The 20,296-nt window shown below is 33.9% G+C and overlaps 1 protein-coding gene across 1 annotated transcript in view; it reads left to right on the top strand.

Annotated features, from left to right (window-relative positions):
- The window catches only part of LOC149779628 (uncharacterized), a 131,005-nt gene that overhangs the window by 5,673 nt on the left and 105,036 nt on the right, over positions 1 to 20,296 (top strand). The gene's annotated exons all lie outside the window — the stretch shown is intronic.

The raw sequence follows: 20,296 nt of genomic DNA, 5'->3' as shown, positions 1-20,296 counted from the left end.
TAGGACCGTTCCTTACGGTGCTCTGATACAGTAGGGGCTTTTATATAGGATGTTTTCTAAAAGTGCTCTAATAAAGTAGGAACTTTAATATAAGAACGTTCCTTTCGGTGCTCTAATACAGGGACTTTGATAAAGGAACGTTCCTTACGGTGCTCTGATATAGGAGGAACTTTGATATAGGAACTTTCTTTAAGTCCTATCTTATTATTGTTTCTAAGATAGCTTTTACCAACATAATATGTTTGTGATTCAATATGATATCAGCAAAAGAGCCAAGATTACCGGAGGCATTGTCTTATTGTTCTATTATACATTATACCAATTTTAATTGTAAAACATAAAACGATTCGCGATTGTTTCAGAATATTAAGTAGCTATTCCGAATCTCATCTTTACATATGTAAACTTCTGTCCTTCAGTTGCTTCGCAATATACAAACATTTCTTCAATCAAGCTTGTACTAGTGCTGTAGGGTATTCAGTAAACATTTGGAGAAACTAACTTCGCAAACCAATTTGGTTTCAGATGTTTGCGTATGCGAGTGAGAATAGTAGTTAGTGCAGCTCAACTTACGCCACTGAGCACATTAGAATATAGTTAGGCTGTTGTAGTTGAATTGCTTTCGTAAATAGAATACTATGTCAAGAATGTATTATCTCTTCGTCCCTCTCGATATCCACTAGATATAAGCATGAAATGTATGATACCATCTCGTATCAATTTGGTGGGTTTTATTTAATGGGTATACTATTACTGTCACAACCTTTAAACATTTCCATACATATCACATTTTTTATATTTCTTATATGCCACACGAACAAGGAAAATATTGTGCATAAAAGCAGAACATTTATTATCGAAGTACGTCTGGAAATTATGGTGTGTCTTTTGACGCTGAAACTTCTGTTATTGGAAGAGATATAGTTCACAATTTAACTGGTTCACAGTTAATATTTTAATTTAACGGGAAATCATCTTTGATTAGTGAGAGAATCTGAGTATCGAATTCCTCTGTGGCTTCTTGTTTTTAAGATTTTATACTAAAGTATTCCTCTTTTATGAGCAAAACAGTTATTATTCTTAACACCGAGAAAACGTATGCATGCTCTTCAAATAACAAGATATGTATTTAAATATGAGTATTAAGTTTGTAGCTGATTTATACACGCACGCGTGTTTTGTTCTTCAGCGGAAAGTACGAATCTGATAAAGCGTAGGTATACATAGAGTCCGTCAGATCGAGACGCATTCTTCCCGTTGTTGTTGTTGTTGTTGTAGGGTTTAACGCCATTTTTCAGCACACGATAGGCTATACATGGCGGTCAGTATCAATGGTGGAGGAAGAACCCGGGAAAACCACAGAAAGAACCACTGACCCACGAGAAGCTACTGGCAAGCTTTCTCACATACCCACATTGGCTGAATCCGAGACTCGAACCCACGCAGACAGAGGTGAGATGGCAGTGATCCGTAACGGAGAGCGCTTTAGACCACTCGGCCACCCGGGGCCCCTTATTCTTTCCGTCCGATTGGAACAAAACACGAACATTACATGCTCAGCGTTTAAAATTAAACTATCATGTAATATTAAATTGCTTAAGTTTTCCTTTTGGTTATAAAAGAAGATAATGAGCGTTAAAATCAGCTTCACAACCAACTGTCACTTGTAGAAAACACTATTTGGAACCACAAAAAATATTGTTCTCTGAGCGTGTACAGTAAATACTAGGCTTTAGAATATTTTTGTTTTCGTGTGTTGTAACTCATTTAAATATTGTTCCGTTAACCTTTCCTGTGACAGGATATTTAGACAGATTTGTTTAGTGTTTCTGATTTACAAGTGATATATAAGTGTATTTACGGACGAACTTTTATATATTAATGGGATTTAAATATTAGCACAAGGCACAAGCGACAACTTGCATGGTTGAAATAAAACTAATTATAATTGCTAAATTTGCGGACTTTAAGGCATGATGATGCAGTACCCTGATGACATATGTGTTTGTGTATTAGTGCCCTGACATATGTGTTTGTATATGTGTATTAGTGTGCTGATGGCATATGTGTTTATGTTTTAGCGCTCTGAGAACATATGTGCTTGTGTATCAGTTTCTCCTGATAGTAACCAAACTCTCCATGTCGATTTGTTATTTAATCATGCTGACTGTTACAAGAAAAATAAATCTTCTATTTCCTGACCAGAAACGTGCATAATATAATACACCAGGAATCTATATCGCCTGGTTGCCCCGCAGGTATTCCAAGGATGCGAACAAACATGTCTCTAAATCCATTATGCCACGTGATCTTTGTAATTTATGACTAAAACGATTACGAGCTTCTCGTGACACACAATTTTTTCTCTCCAGTCTTTAATAATTCTTTGCCGTTTTACAGATGCCATTTGGACAACGTAAATGCATAGGTTGTTGATATAAAAATCAATGCCTAATAAGAAATGAGTTTAGTATGTGTGCCGTATTATGTGAAAAACGTGATGAAAACGATCTTTCCTCATTACAGATGTATATTGTATTATCATGGAAATACGAAAAAATGGGATGAAGGCATAATCGATTTTTAAACCAATTATTACGAAACAGTCAATGTGAATATCTTTAGTTGGATTGAATTGTAAGGAAGACGCCCCAGTTGATTACGAAGATGGCGAGAATTTTAAATTAACGGTTAGCACGTATAATTTAATACGGGCATCACTTCTCGATTAGGGATATAGCAAGCTATTCAGCTTGCTCGTTTGTTCTTTCTTGTGTTTAAGATCTATATTTTAAAACATTATCTTTATGGAATTGAACAGGGGGTATGTATAATTGTAATTACTCTTTAATATTCATTTTCTTGTTAGGAATTTGATACCCTTGGATGTTAAGATGCTGAGATGATATATTAACATTTGTTTGCTACCAATCAAAATGGTTGGTTAGCCTGAAATCAATGGAGCTAGCAAGTTGCACGTTTGAAATAAAGTATAAATTTTCAATTCTGTATCCTGTTATCCTGTGATCAGAACTGTAGTAAGAGAATCGGCGTCTCTTTAGAATTATGTTTTTTTTTTTTTTTTTTTTTTTTTTTAAGTCGCCAGATAATCATAAATGCGTTCTGATATCTTCAGCTTTAAGAAAGGGCATTAAGTATCTTCTACGGTTATTTGGACAGTTTTTGCACATTGTGAAAGCATTCTAAAAGTTTCTGTATGCTCCTAACACAATTACTTAAACTTCACACAGACATGCACGATGTGGAGTAATTTAATGCTATGCTTTTCCTAAAAGGAAAATAACTCAAAGAGTTAATAACAATTCAAGAACTAATTGTACTGTTTACATAGTCACAATGAATAGACCTTAAGGCTGTGTTATCCTCTGCTGTTTATCATACCATTTGCCGAGTGTATAGGGAAGGTTTATTGCACCAGTAAGATTTTTGTGCATTGAATGGGTCTGTTTATCCTGATATATTGACTTAAAACTCTGAAACTTTCCCAATTGGAATCGCAAATATAATAATGTAATAGGAATAAAACGTTCGCTTGTCCCACTGGACACTTCCTGGATGCAAACAAATTGTCCCTAAATTCATTTGTTATTCGTTCTGTAGTTTTTGCTTAAATACTCACACAATATTTACGTCTATAAATATGTTGATGTTTTCTGAATTGTTTTGTATGGCCGTGGAAATGACAACACTTACAGTCACTTTCTGATATATAATCTCCAAAAGGAAACGAATCTGGTACTTTATATGACTTGCACTGAGATGAAACACAGTTTTTGATGAGGAGGAATCCATAACATTGAAGTTTCGTAAGAAACCAAACACTACAACAAAATAATACAAGTCTAAAGAAAATGTAGCTGGTGTCTGTGCGTGCGTGTGTGTGTGTGTGTGTGTGTTTCAGTTTTAACAAAACTGAAAACTCGAAGTGTATTAATACACATGACGATAATTGAGACAGCCCGTTTCAGTCACATCGAGAGAAGATGACGGATAACACAATAGGAAAGCTTGCACCTATTTTTAAAATTATTTAAAGTGTTTTGTCTTAAAAGCATCTCAGCCTTGAATTCTTGGAAAAGGAAACATCAATCAAAAGTGTCCATTTAGTCTGAAAATAGCAATAATGCACTATGATTTTATGTTGAAGATGTTGGCATGATAATATTTGGCTACGTTTCTTACACAAGTATGTAATAGAAACTAGTGTGGCATTATTGATTTTAATCATTGTTTCTACTTTCCATCAAGTATTGTTCTGAGTATAACACATGCTTATTCACCAAACGGTTTATGAGAACATCTTATTGCAGATTCAAATGTGAACATTTTTATGTTGAGATAGTCTTTGAATTTTAAAAACACTGCCCCCTCGTTTAGCTGTGTTCAAACTTTCTAAGAGACACATCCGATTCAATATGTTTCTGGCAGTTGTTAGACATATATTTTATTGCTGAGATATTTTATATTGGGCACTATGATTAGTAATATGCATATTATATAGGAATCTGTATTGCCATGCTGCCGTTTACAGCCACTATTCAGGAAAGTTCAGTTCAGGTAATTTTATAGAAATAATATTTGCACAAGGAATCTGAGTGTAACATTAATTATATTGAGATCTTAGTATTTAGCTAACAATCTCAATGTTTTCTGACAGCTACTACAACTAGTTGATCTGATCTTGTACGAGGAACTATGCGTAAAGAAAAAAAGTATATTGCATTAAATTACATTATCGGTAAAACTTGAGGTCTTCACAAACATCGTAAACGATAGAGATTTAGTGAAAGTTAGACAGAAAAGACAAATTACCGCAGTACCAAAGTAAAGTCTCCAGCGAAAGTAACATAACTCCTTAGTTCGCGAGCGATAGTATATTTAAAAAAACATAGATCTATTCATCTAATTTAACTTCATGACTTTAAGTACACAATTTTTTTCCTTGCTGAATAGACCATAATGGTGATTGATATAAAGTTGTGTATTCAGGGATACAGAATGCATTACGGTCTACGCCTGAATATGTTTAGATTCTCAGAATATAAGTTTATTATTCGGTCATAATATTGATCCTCATTGTTGTCATGACAATTTACATACCTTGAATACTGTTAGACTGAAATTTTTAAGAGATGAATTTAAGAGTAAATTGTATGAAAACGACGATCTCATGAAATACCCCTGGAAGGTCAAGGACATTAATATTGATTTGAATTATAGTCTTCGGACTTGATTATGCAAATGAGCTTCGTATTTGTGACCATTAGAAGCCCTGGCCGGGCATAAAATAATAGTTTTCCGTGTAAAACAAATGCATCTGGTTTGGTTAGAGAGTAAAACGTCCGAGAAGCATATCGTATAAAGCGCAAGATGTAGGGCTTTTCTTGTGCTTGTCTTCTAGATTCGGGCATGACCTAATACGTTACTCATCGTATGTACTTGACGTCTATGAAGGCAAAGGTACATTAGAATATCGGCGTGCTTAAAAATATGTAACACATAAACCAAGGACAAGTTAAATCCATTTATATGACCTTAACGTTTTAATAAACACCAGTGCATGCTACACGCATCTAGCTATGGTGCATTTCAGAGTAATCTTTCCGCAAAACACGATTAGTATGTTCCATAGTTACAGCTCGTATATAAAATAGCATATTCATTTTTGCCAGGGACTTGATTATCGTACACGACACATGATCACATCTTGATATAAATCTTGACAGAGAGGAATAAAGTGCCCAAAGTTTTTTTTTATTAAAAAAGAATGTCTAAATTGTTTACCATGTTATGAAACGGAAAAAGATTCGTTTCATGGACAAACGGATAGACAATACTTATAGTTTGTTCTATTTGTCTCTCTATTTGTATCACTACTTATGCTAGGATTTTTATGTGTATGTTTTCTTTATGTGACGTTTTATATTGGACAGTACTAAATATTTATTCCTTGAGGTCACTGGCGGGTCTGATTTGTACTTACAATAATGGTTCTAAATGTGCACATTGGGATGAGACGGAAATGCCAAAGTATCATGAGATCAGCTTTAAAAGCTTCCTCAGGATGTTTGCCATTACTTTGATGATCTTGTCTTATTCAGAAATCCATCATTTGCGATATTGGATGCCTTAGAGCAACACCGAAGTACTAAACTAATGTCTAGTTTGATATTTAAACTTCCGTTGTAAGAAAAAAGTATTTAATCTTGATAGAACGCGTATTGGTACAAAACATTATTGTTCGATTACCTTGACAACGAATGCCAAGCGTGATAGTTAGACACAGAAACAGAAGAACAACTGATTACATTCCATTGAATCGAGACAAATATATATTTTGAATTCTGCAAGATGCCATCACTTGGATGATCTTCAAGACATTAATTAATAGTGATTGCACGGGTAAATCTATTATATGTGTATTTAAAGAGTAACATATCTGCGATAAACATTTGTAGAATATTGTGATGGCTCTCATGGGAAACATCCGTAAGATGTAAATAATCAGATACTCTAGTATTAATTCCCTTTATTCTCTTTTTTCTAATGATGGACTCCTACTGGAATCATGCATTTGCCTGTGCGGGAATTTGCACTATCGCTTTCTTACACCGGTTTAGTTATAAATGTTGAGCCCATTCGATTATCTTTATTCTATTTATTTCAATTTTATGGGTGACACATGATCATTATCTTGTTGAATAGTTAATTTCTGTAAGTTTTCTAACTTTTAAAGCATTTATTTAAAATTTTGAGGGAGACACATGATCATTGTCTTGTTGACTATTTAATTTCTGCAAGTTTGCTAACTTTTCTTGGCATTTATGTCAATTTCGGTTCTTTATAGGCTGCTTTTGTAAATAACGTATTATTTTCCTTTGCTGGCAAGATGATTCACAGTAAAACAAATTTATCTAAACTGGATTTGACATTTTATTGTCCTTCGGAACAAATTAGTGTTGAAATAAACCTATACCACAGACTACAAAGCATCTTAATGGGTTAGATGGCCACATTTCTCGCTTATTGTCTTGAAGATCAGCATGTGGTACTGCGGTGTGTCTCTGAACAAACCATTTGGCTTTACCTGCATCAAAGCAATCAAACCTTCGTGTTATGATGCGCCGTAATTCGCATAGATTCGCAAACTCAAAACCTTTCAGACAGATTTGACTTGGACCATTTTTTCTTCTAAATACCTGCTACATGTGTGAAAAAATATTTGGCATGATACAAAGCAGAAGAAAAAGATATAACATCTTTTCTTTCCAATGGGTTTAATACATGTCATGTTTTTGTCCTTATCATTATCAAAAACGAATTTCTTCTCTCGTGTTTAAATGTCATGTGAATGTTCAGACTCATGTCTTGAGATAAAAGCACTTGGATAGCCTGTTCAGAGATAATATATATGTTCGGTTTCGTCTTCATTTGAGTAATGACTCTTTTATCCAGGCATACGGCCAGTTGACATTTACATCTGGAAGACATTAGGAGAGTAACAGGGATCAGCCTTAAGACCATTTTCAGTACTTGGTTTCAAACCGGAAGTATTGTCAGTCATGTAATTTTTTTTAACGCTGTTAATGAAGTAGATGTCTCAACCTTTTACCAAGTTCGTAAAGCTAGGAGTGGTCTATCTATTGTGAAGCACTTTATAGGTTTGAAACTCGATTTTTTATAGACTTTTTTTATCCTCTTCTGAAATTTAAATCGATTATTTGCATTTGGTGAACGCAGATTTAGTCATAATCGTCAGGATGATTATCCTGCTCGTTGGGGGTAATAGACAGCTTGTGACGAAGGACTAATTCGATGTGTCAATAATTATATTGTAGTCTTAGATGTTCGTGAAAGCAGGAAAACAGGACAACGTTTTAAACGTGGGGAAAATGGTAAAATATTGAAATCCTAATCCATAAGAAATGAGTTCGTTATTCGAAGTATTTGCACAACATTTTGCAAGCATGACATAGAGGTTTATGTAGAAAAATAGTGCCTCCTAATATAAAGATGAAATCTGGCCAAAATGTATTTCTACTTTCTCTCCTTTCTGAAGAGAGAAGGACATAATGCCAATTATGATCTAAAAATTATAGTTGGTTTACATTTAGCAACTTTATGTCTAAAGTATTGCTTTGATTTGCTGGGTTTTTACATGTACTTTTGTAAAGTTATGTGTTCTGGTGATTCTACTGAACGTTTACTTGATGTTTCATTATGTCTGGTCGTCCTGCGTTAGTAATCGCTGACCACTTATTGAATATACAGCTTATCTCGGCAATACGCAACCAGTAATAATTTTACTATTTTTTTTATAGTTTCGAGCCAAAAAGGTGGCCGCTCGTAATAGTTTGAAGCCGCCTTTTCTGTTACAACCGAACCGTCTCCGAAAATCCAAATTCCTCATAGATATATTTACGCAAGCATAAATAGGGTTATACTCTGTGTGTGTACATATGTGCGTATGGGGAGAGAGCAGTTGCTAAGATATGACCAAGTTCTTATTAAGAAACTTGGGAATACACTCCCAAAATCCTCACATAAAAAAGCTCAAAGAGTAAACAATTGAGAAAAGAGGAGATAATCGAAACACATGTCCATATGTGTCGGGCTATTCTTTGCTTGTATCTACATAGAATAAAATATTTTAAAAATTCTGTTGTGATTTTAATGAACACTTTTTATAGAACCAATATCATTTCCTTTGATAAGAACTGAAAATGATAAAATCTCATGGAATCAGTAGTGAAAGCAGCCCCCAGGTTATCTATCTCTAATATGCTGAATGTGTCTCATCTAGAGATCCATTACGTACGATGCTGCGAACCTTAGGGCTACTCTAAAGTACAAAGCAGATGCCTTTATTGAAATGTGCACATCCTTTGCAAGAAAAAAAAATCCATACAATTTTAAATACGGCCTTAGAATTATCATCTGTCTTGTTACACTGAATATGTTGGCAAAGTCTAGGGACATTTAGACTGGAGGCAAACATGTGATATGCATCCATATGATGCCAAAGCATCCCACAAAAGTCCTTTTGTCACAGCAAACGTAAATATACAAAGACCAACACAATGGGCTAGTTATGGACCTGTGACGGCCGTATTCAGAAAATCGGAGGTTCTTGAGGACAGACGAAATCTTAATCGTCAGTATCCTTCCCGATAACCATTCAAAAATATTTATTAATAAACAGATTTATTTTTGGGAAATTTTTCTATATTATATTTACATGTAGCAAATACATATTAATACATATTAACTTCGTTCAACTCATTCCAGTTTTGAATATCAGTTCTTGTATTTATTGCCTATTCCTTGATTCATATATATATATATATATATATATATATATATATATATATATATATATATATATATATATATATATATATCTTTTTATTTTATCATAATTGAAAAGGTTTATTGCTATGGAAACATATGGGACCAAATAATAGCAAAATTTATCACCATCTGGTATATGTGCGATACATTCTCAGTATATTAGAATGTAATCTTATCTTTCTTTCTTCCTATCTATTCTCTGTGAATGGATTGTCCTTCCTATTTGAACACTGAGGTTTGCCTAAATTGTAGATTGCCTTACTCTTAATAAATAAAATATATAAAACTTTGATTCGGCATAAAATCACATGACAAAAAAAGCAGATTGTTTTATCTTGGTTACAAGGCAAAGTATGCGGATCGTATTACCTTGGTTACAAGGCACAATCAAGATATTTGCTTGTCTACGGTTACAATATTTACAAATCCGACGTATAGTGCGTTAGTGCGCTCCTGTGCATGTGTGTATATGTGTGTGTGAGTGTGTTTGTGCGTGTGATTTTGGAATGTTTACGTAGCTTTATCAATTTTTTTTTTCAGTCATAAAGCTGCGGGATAATGCCGCAGACATGTATCATGATATCCCACCCAGTCACATTATCCTTACACCAGGCCTACCAGTCCTAACACTAACCTCATAACGCTCAGGGCCAAGCGAAGCAACTGTTAGTACCATTTTTAGACGTTTTTGGTATGACTCGGATAGGGATCAGTTCAAACCCTCGACCTCTCGCATCCGAGGCGGACGATCTAACCACGTAGTCCACCGGAGCGGCAGTGCCCTCCTAGCAGCTAAAATAATAATTGAAAAAATAGTTGAAAAGACCCACAAAACGATTAACTGTATCTTTAATTTGCTTTAGTACTCCCCAGACCACTACGCTGTCCGAACAATAAATCACAAAGGTTACATACTCGAGTGTCTAGTCGCTTTAAAGAATACTCACATGGTATATACTCTGTCTAGACAAATACAAATATTTTCGCCCACAGTTTTTTTATATAAATTTTGTTTTAAAATTATATTGTGAATCTGAAACGGTACAGGGATACTTACTTACGCTGTACATGTTTCTGAACAACCGTTCAAAGGAACAAGTGATTAATTTATATGGAAAATAGTGGGTTATCGAAATCACTCACAGATAATAAATTCGAATTATGAAGGAACGTACTTGATCCATCAGCAGTGTCAAGGCTTACGATGGAGAGGTATGCTTCATCGGATACATATTTTTATGAATCTCAAACCTGATTGGTCTTAATTTTTGTCAGTCATAAACATCATTCCGTCCTAGGTTCAACGTTATAGTTTGTAGTTTTCATATATTATTTCTGGATAATATATTGGAGTGATTTTGAGGTTGAGCAGGTCTTATCGTCAACCTAACAAAACCATTTACTGCACAATCGTTCTCTTCTCTGAATTTAATGACCCACCACTAGAGTCAAAATGATCCATTAAGCACGATCTCAGCATTGATAAGGAAAGTTCAAGCATCCTCCCGAGACCAATGGGGAATCTTAGACCTGTGGTTAACTTAGGTTAATTGGGAATCTTTGACCTTTGGTTAAATGGATATTTCACTTGCGCATCTTTAGCTGACGATACGTTCATCACCCGATTGGCATCAGAAAAGCTATTGGATTAAAATGCTATGAAATATTTGTTTCCACAAGTATTTTTCAGTTGTAAGATTCGAAGCAATACAAAAACAAAAAGGCACCATGTACATGATGAATCCTGCATCACTTCCATCTATATATGGGACCATTATTTTAAATGTTCCTTCCAAAAATCGTAAAATTTCAGATAAAGCTTTCTCGTAAAGTAATGTTTTTGCAAATAATACGTTGATTATTTGAACTCAAAGTGACTTAAAATCTATAGATTTTAAAATATACACTAATTCAGACTAATTAAGAAATCTGCTACAACGGCTATTAGAAATCGTGAGTGCACATATGCAAAATGTTTTGAGATGACAAAGGTATCAATGCTTTAAGTTTGGAACTTTTTTGGTTTCTCTACATATAACAAATACACAGAAAAAATCAAGAGGTATTTTTTAAATCAATTGTTTGAAAACACGGGTATTAAAGAGTAAAATCTAGAGATTACATGGTACCGAGTTTCATCTGGTGTTTACAAAGTGATTTGAAATTTATTCTCTTATAGAACAAATTTACTCTGAATTGGATTTTATTTGTGGCGCACCAAAAATTGCAAGTTTCATGGTTGATAAAATAGTGAATTTAAAGACCTAAGAGGAAGAACACCTCAATTTCCCTCAGTTGTATTCATACAAACTAAAGTACCGATGTTATTCCTTACATATTAATTGGGGCCTCAGCTGGTCTAATTTCCCGGGTGAACGAGATGTCTAATGCGCTCGCGTTTGCAAATCAAAGACATCTCACCTTCTTCCACGTGGGTTCGAGTCTCATCTCAAACAAGATGGATATGCGAGAAAGCTTGCCAATATATTTCAGTGGGTCTGTGATTCTTCCCGAGTTATTCCTTTCACCAAATATATATTGGCCGCTACTCAAGGTCCATCATGTGCTGAAACATTACGTTAAACCCACAAAACCAAATGAAACACATTGAAGAGCAATCATGCCCATGAAATTGAATTATTTATTAATATTTTGATCGATAATAAAAAGATCTCTAGCCTGTCAGCTTCCCATCAGGGGTTGTTTAGTCTGCAAATCCTAACTCGATGTCAAATTTATTACAATATTTTGTCTGGCAATGCATAGTTCGTTGTTATGCATCTAAGAGGAGACAGACAAAATCCGTTCTTGCTAGCATAGAAGACTGCAAATAACAAAGATCATGATCGGCCGGCGCACGATGTGATGGCAGATCAGGATCTGTCCATTTTGCAGCACGACTAGACTTTATAAGGGATATAGACTAATAGGTTAGCTGATCATGTTACGACTATATGTCTTAAGATATATAACAGAAAGAAGTGAAACCAACACTTTAAGTACAACAAGCAATTTCTTTCACTACAATGTTGATATTCAAGTATTTTCAATTAAATACCAAATAATCCTGAATGTCCTATCACAAATCCAAAAATAAAGAATGTTACGAATGAATTCCAACAGTTCTGAATTTCCTGATCTAAGGAAAAGATTCAAAGCAGAATGTCTTTAAATGAGTTCACAATAATCCAAAATGATGGGTATAAACTGAAAAGGTAAATGAGCACTTTAGTAATTTTAAATAATATTTTCAATAAATACTTCATCTCAGATTATATCGGAACACAACTGTAAACTATGGCCAAAAATGGATTCCGATAGACTGACCTAAAACTGAAATGAGTTATTTCTTTATTAAATCCTTATTCATTTACATTTTCACTTGACCTATATCGTAATAGAATGTGAAGATTTCCAACGGAAAAACCTAGTCTAACTGTAAACAAGACTGACCGTGAACTCTTGCTTACAACTTACAACCATCTACAAAATCTAAACACACAATATAAATTAAATAGACATATCAGTCAGATTATTAATTACTAATCTTATGAATACATTTAGGATGCAAATATTACAAAATTCTATACTTTTGTAGTAGACTAACGTGGTAAAAAAATCATGAGCATTTTAATTTGTTTTGAATTAAAGCTCTCCGAAATTTATAAACGCTGTTCATGAGGTGGTTTTAATCGTTGATTGTAACTCTCATGCGCTCTGCAGGTGCTAATGTTTGAATTATCTTCATCGTTTCTGGCATATGCCGTGTCCATAAAATAGAAGAATTTATCGATGATTAACTGCGATGGCATGGATCAGATTCTGATATGTTTCAAAGCAATGTCAACTCTGAAAAGCATTGCATGGTAGAGAAATAAATATTATGTTCTAAGCTAACATATATAGGTTTAACATTAAAAGTAGACCTTATAAAATTCTTTGCATTATTGAGCAAAAACAGGACTAGAGTTTCATTCTTCCTGCGTTCTTTGTTGGGGTGTCTCCCATTTTAGCGCCTTTTCTTTCGAGATAAATGAGTGCCAATGCCATCCCTCGTCGAATTCTGCAAGGAATTTGTTGCGACTTGCAACAACAACTTCCTAAAGATATCAAATACAGGCAAGTTTTAATAAGATCGAAGCTACCGAGTATCGGCACCTCCGGTTGTTTTAAGTATGGATTTAATGGTTATAAGCTGGATGATTTTCTAAATAATCAGATATAGTAAAAGTCCTAAAATCATGTAGAAATATTAAAATTAAACATGTTTGATGTTAGTGTTTTCGTTCTTTTTTTTATCAAACATAGTATTTCATTTGCTAAACTTTGTGTGGGATCATTGACATAGAATCAATCGCATTTTCCATACCTGTCAGAATTTTCATTTGTTATTGATTCTGTATGTCTGTTTCCCATTTTTGTTTTGTTTTTTTTGCGAACAAAATGCCTGAAATTGTGAGAACAATTTCATCCATATCATCGTCTACGTCAAATGTATGTTTAAGCTTTTGTGCATGCCAATGTTATAACTTTTGTGCAAGTCTCAACAACATTGAAAAGGACAAGACACCACGTTCCGAAAAAACCTTGTCGGTCTCAATAAATTAATTAATTTATACTGGAGTTAGGTCAAGTTTCTAGATCTTTTAGATTGGCGTGAAAGTCATCCAGGTGTTTGTATCACTTTATATTTGAATTAGTTACATACAATTTCCCCCAAAATACACTTTTCTGCACACAGTCTTACTAGTATTTATATAATATTTTAGGGTTCTAATTCACAGTCGATAGAATCTTATATATAAACACCAACATTGGTCTTTCTATGTGTAACGCTTGCCAAACAAGCGGTCGCGAGTTCGAAACTCGATGCGGCATACAACTTTTCAAATACATTTTTGTATTTTTATGTTCAAACTTTCTTTAAACCTAGCTCATTCCAATTTCTTTATTTTTTGTAACTTTCTTATTCCCATATTAGGACGGGCAATCAACTTAGTAATCAAACTGTTCACCTAGACAAGAAATGCAAACTCCCAAATTAAACATGACAAGCTTAACTGACGATATCGTCGCATGCAGAATTCCTTATCTTGTTGGGAGACCTGGGTCATACAAAAATATCTTTTAGTATCTTTACTGATTTTTTTCCCACTTTCATCGTACGAAAATAACAAATTATATCGTTCTACAATGACAGTTAGTTCGAATACCTCTGAAGTACAATAGGGCGTGGCGCTTCCCTGTCAATTATACTGATCTTATTCGAGGAGTATTGACAAAATGCATAGGAATATTGAAAATATACAGAGAAATACTGACCAAAGGCATAGGAATTCTGTAAACATGCGTACAGTTCTGACAACAGGCATACAATTCTGACAAAATGCATAGATTGAACCTGAAAAAATGCAAAAGAATACTGACAAATTGCTAGATTGAACCTGACAAAATGCAAACGAATACTGACAAAATACTTCACTTTTCAGTACTAAAGAAACGGTTTAAGAAGAGCAAGATTTTTAGACTCCAAGTACATATATTAGTGTCAACGTTACTAGTGATATGATTTTACGAAAACATCTCTCTTCTTGATTTAATATTACTGTAGAGTTGTCGGTCGTGAGATAGGGGCTTGGTTACAATGAACGACTCTTCCATTTACCCCAAATCGCTGTTCTTAAGAAAGCAAATTTATGTGTATCACAATGTCTTTTAAGAGATTGGTAAGCAACTAAATTATAAAAAGTCAAGCTTTGAATATTTCGAGGACACGTTCCTGTGTGAAAATTCAAACATGTGCCTGTAGGTTTACAATATGGCAATCTTTTCCTCATCTAAGAAGACTCATTATTACTTTAATCTACAGTTAATATCTCGTTCTCGTTCTCGTTCTCGTTTCTGTCGTTGCTATTAGTATGTCTAATGTGTCATCATCTTCAAGCCATCTTGTTTTATTCAGCTATTGATAAATTTAATATTTATGATTTCTCTTAAATTAGGACGATTTGTCCAGTTGTCTCAAGTAAAATATCAGCTTGCATATTTAATTCTGCCATTATGTTTTAGTTCAAATATGACTAAAGAATTACGTTTTTCTCGATGAGACTGCTTCTTTTTTTAAAGTTACAGTTGGAAATTTCTGTAAGCGGGGATATTCACTAATATAAGAGTCAGAGTCATGTGTCATGGGTAACCAATTTTACTGGAATTGTACTTGATTGGTGAATTTATGTGAATAATCCCTTCTAGAAGTAGTAGGACCATTCCACCGATTGTATTTATGATTCTCATATTAACTATGGGTATTCCCTTCAACAATCAAACACAAATAATATTGAAAGTTACGACTATGTTCTTAAAATTACAGGAAATATGATCTCGAAATAAATTTCATTTAAGTAAGAAAGTGACATTTATTTTTACAACGTCGATCTGGCTGGTGCCCAAGCAAATTCGACGAACGTCATAATGTACATTAAAACAAACATAGGCAGAGAAAATCGCTCAAAGTAGTCAGGTATCTTGATTAGATAGAATTGTCACTTAGATGTTTGAACAAAATTATTTATAGACATAACTGAGTGGCTGAATAATATTTTCTATACGGAGAAAACACGTCAAGTCATTTTTTGTCTTTCATGTTCACAGGAAGGGGTCAAAAACATTATACGTTCATGACAAGTTCTTTGAGTTCGAATGTTATTTTTATTTTTAAGAAACGCGTTCTATTTTTGCATAGCTATTTCTTGAAATGCTAATTATATTATCCGCGAGTTTGTTGGACATTTTTCTCAGCATCATTTTGTTTGTTTCTTGTTATTCTTCCAATGAGCCTCTTGAAACCTGTTCTTTGTGAAATTAACTAGAGAATTATTCTCATACTTCCGGCATAAAATAATATGTATTAATTCTGAACACAGCACAGTCTTTGCTGTGTTAATTCTTTAAATAAAATATAATTAACAATATCATAAATTAAGTATAATTAACTTTGAGATATAATATAAATTCAGATAATGGAACTTTCCTTTAACAACTTGAACTAAATTGTTATCAATGTTTAACTAACAATAACTACGTTATGCTTTATCTATTATATATTTACAATATTATTATAATATGCTGCTGGTACGTTACGTGTAATAGATGCAGTGTCTGTTTCAAATGTCAACAGTCCTGATTTTGGAAAGGATTAATATTTTGCTAAAAGGAACACGACAACAAAAATAAAAAAAATACAATACAAGAAGATAATGCCATTATGCGTTCTTCTTCTGTCGTTTCATGTTGTTTCCTAAGCAGATACTGTCTTCTGAGAAATGGGGAAAATGTTACACCACTAGTATATTCCTCATTGATTCCCGAATTATATTGTGACTTGAACAGTGAGAAAGGCTATTTATACATTTGGAAAATGCGAAGTATTTTAATATGCCATTAATTAATGTATTGTGTCTTAAAAGGTCTGAATATGTCTTGTATACCTAATGAGCTGTAATTTCTGGAGCAACCATTTGTTTAAGGACATTTCTTTATTCTTCTAATATACTGATATTTTTGTAACCTGTTCTCAGTGACTGGTTCTCAGTCTATTTCTTGTCCTTCGTGACATAGATGTATGTATATTTCTTATAAATTTCGACCCATTACCTTCGTTCCAGAGAAAACCTCCACGGTTTGGAAAGACCATTGGAAAATGGACCAAATATCCATTACTGTACTGTCACTTAGCAACGCACATCATTTTATTGATGCCAAAATGCACTGACAAATGGACTACGGATTTGATAATATGTGAGAGACATCGAATTGATTTATAAATGTAACAGAAGCTGGTGTCAGTATTTCATATTTCCTGTATTTATTATGTATACTTTACCGCATACACCATATTTTTAGAAGATAATAGATGTATATCTCGTGCTGAGTCGCCGTATCGAGATGGCATGATGCCATCATGACAAATAAGGGTAATTTGTCACTTTATTGCTATATCACTTTTAGGTACATTTGTTATATTATCGATAAATGAATATAAGTTAGACGAAGCATGTCTTGACTCTAATACATTATAATAATCAACAAGCTTTCACGTATCATTAACTTTCATCTTCTTTTCATAACTCATTTCATTTCTTGCTGACGTAAGTAACTGTAGAATCTTTACAAACCTAACCGACTCCTTGAATAAGATGATTTGTATCATGTAGTACAACATATAATCAAACGTTTGTATCAATGCGGGAAAGGCGGATCAATGTGGGAAAGGCGGATCAATGTGGGAAAGGCGGATCAATGTGGGACAGGCTGATCAATGTGGGAAAGACGTGGCAAAGTAAAGACTGAACGTAAAAGCTAAATCCTGCGTAACAAAACCAAGAGCACTTTTCTTCTTAAAGCAAATACAAAAACTATAATTGTTTGATTTTTGTATATCGCTCCGTGAAGGATGCGTTGAAGTTGTTGAAATATGTGTTTGGTCATATTTCAGCGTCACCATGTAGGGGATCTTACTATGACTATGAACCAGAACACTGCTTGATACGTGCTTATATTGACAATTTTGGTGACCTAACGTATCAAACGATGCGAGTAATTTAAAAAGTCCTATTTTAAGACCGAACGATTTCCTGTAGAATTGCTTGACATGAAAGTGTTGGGCGATTCTATTAATGTTATTTCGAGCATCAAGCTTAAAACATTATGTATTTTCACCCCCGTTACCAGAAACACATAAGTTGATTAATTTTGTTTCACGGGAGACAAAAAGAACTAACATGAAGTCTACGTAGTTCTCATCACACTTTTATATGGAAACAAATTGCATCATCTTGTCGGTAAACCTGTATTTATAAGTTTATTCCGAACTTTGCCTTCTAAATTGTTACATCTTCTTTGTAATCTTATGGGCTCAGAAGAACAATGAAATTGTTTGACTATCATTTCCACTTAATAATAAATAGCATATTGAGGGTAACATGTGCATGAGAGTATAGGTAAAACCCATTTATCTCAGTTTAGGGGTTTCAAATAGTACTGAGGCGAACAAGTTTGTTCTCATATTTGTGTGCGTGCTTGAAAAAGAAGTTTTCACAAAACAACGTGCAAACTGTCTTATAGATGCTCTTTATGTCATTAAAATATACACGTGTAACTGGTTTTGAGTGACATTAAAATATACACGTGTAACTGGTTTTGAGTGACATTAAAATATACACGTGTAACTGGTTTTGAGTGACATTAAAATATACACGTGTAACTGGTTTTGAGTGACATTAAAATATACATGTATAACTGGTTATGAGTACAATTATGGATACAAGTATTACAAGGTACATACGTATTTGCGGATACACTAGACTCGACTACTCATAATTCAATTTAAAGATTGGAGTGCACAAAGGATAAAGTCTAACACAAAAAGTCATACGACAGAAGAAATAATTGCAATATGTTTCTTAAATGGGTAATAAATGTTATCATGATTTATTCCAATGTAAATTACAGCGCATTTTACTCACAGAGTTAAAAAAAACCCAGATGTTTAGCGCATATTTCCATTAGACAAGAATAGCTAATAACAGAAATACCCCATAATCATAATATTTAAGAAATCAATCCTTTTGTTAACCTTTGATTGGTTTGATGTGTTGTTACTTGATATTGCAAAATTTACTATTAATATAGGCACTGCCTGTCGCAAACAGCGTCATCTTTATTACAACTTTCCATAAACAAGTGGTATACAACCTGGTTATTAAAGATTAAAATTGTTTTCGTGGAATGAACCTTAGTCGATATAGATGAGTTATACTAGTACGACTAAATGGTGCTTCATCTTGTAATTTAGCTACTTGTATTGATTATTGCCAAACGTTGACAATGTAAATGCAAATGTTTTCGGGATACGTACATAACATTGAATAAGTGTCAGCAAGCTATCAACAAATGACAATAAATCACGCCACCAAAAAGCATGAAATTAATTATTTCGTCTTAACGCACTTTTGACAGGAAATTATTAGCTTCTACAAAACATCACCATATACCATTACTAATGCCAACACATAAACCTTACATGCAATTATCGGTTCATTGATAGCAAGACCCCCTCAGTCAACTGAAGTTTGTTGTAAGTGATTGAGAACGATGAAAACGCTTCCTCTTGCTAATTGCATTCTATCACTGGACCACATGTTCGGTAAAATTCACAGAAAATGAAACAGACTCTTGTTACGCTATCAGAAATACAAGTGTTAAAGATGATAAATTAATTTAAAACACGATGCAATCTTTCAGAAGTTTTCTGTACTAAGTAGTCAGTATAATACAAATCTGTGAAAATAATACATTTTATCTGCAGGGTTGTAATTCGTAGACTAGGACTGATATAAAATCATTAACTGGAAATATTCCCTCTGCGCCATAAAAGTACTTACATGGCTGTCTAAGTAAAGAGTATAACAAGTCTAATTGCGGCTAAGACCGAGAACATGTATTAAATACACTGGTCAACAGTGAAATCATTACTGACTTGAAAAGGCCCTAATCTGTAGTATTTTGGTGTGCCGAACACGAATATAACCGTGAAAAATTTGTATTGGCTCTCGTTTTGAAGATATTCATATACCTCATTTTCTATGTTTCACTGTGTAAATTTCTCCAGTAGGACTGCAGCAACATCCGGAATAATGATGTAACATTGCATAATACCATCATGCTCACATCATCCACAGTTGATTGCATCATTTTCTGATGCAATGCAATACTAATGCCATGCGGCTGCTGAAGTAAGTTGACGTCAGCAGTGTACTATACATGTGTAGGCCTATTATACTAATGCCAGGCGGCTGCTGAAGCTGACGTAAGCAGTGTACTATATAAAGCCCAATCAGATAGGTTCAGCATTTAAAATATTTTA

This window comes from Sinohyriopsis cumingii, chromosome 17, assembly GCF_028554795.1.
Source record: "Sinohyriopsis cumingii isolate HCF-2022 chromosome 17, ASM2855479v2, whole genome shotgun sequence".
In the NCBI taxonomy this organism is placed as follows: Eukaryota; Metazoa; Mollusca; class Bivalvia; order Unionida; family Unionidae; genus Sinohyriopsis; species Sinohyriopsis cumingii.
Note: the sequence above shows the minus strand (reverse complement) of the source record. Positions and strands in the feature narration are given on the sequence as shown.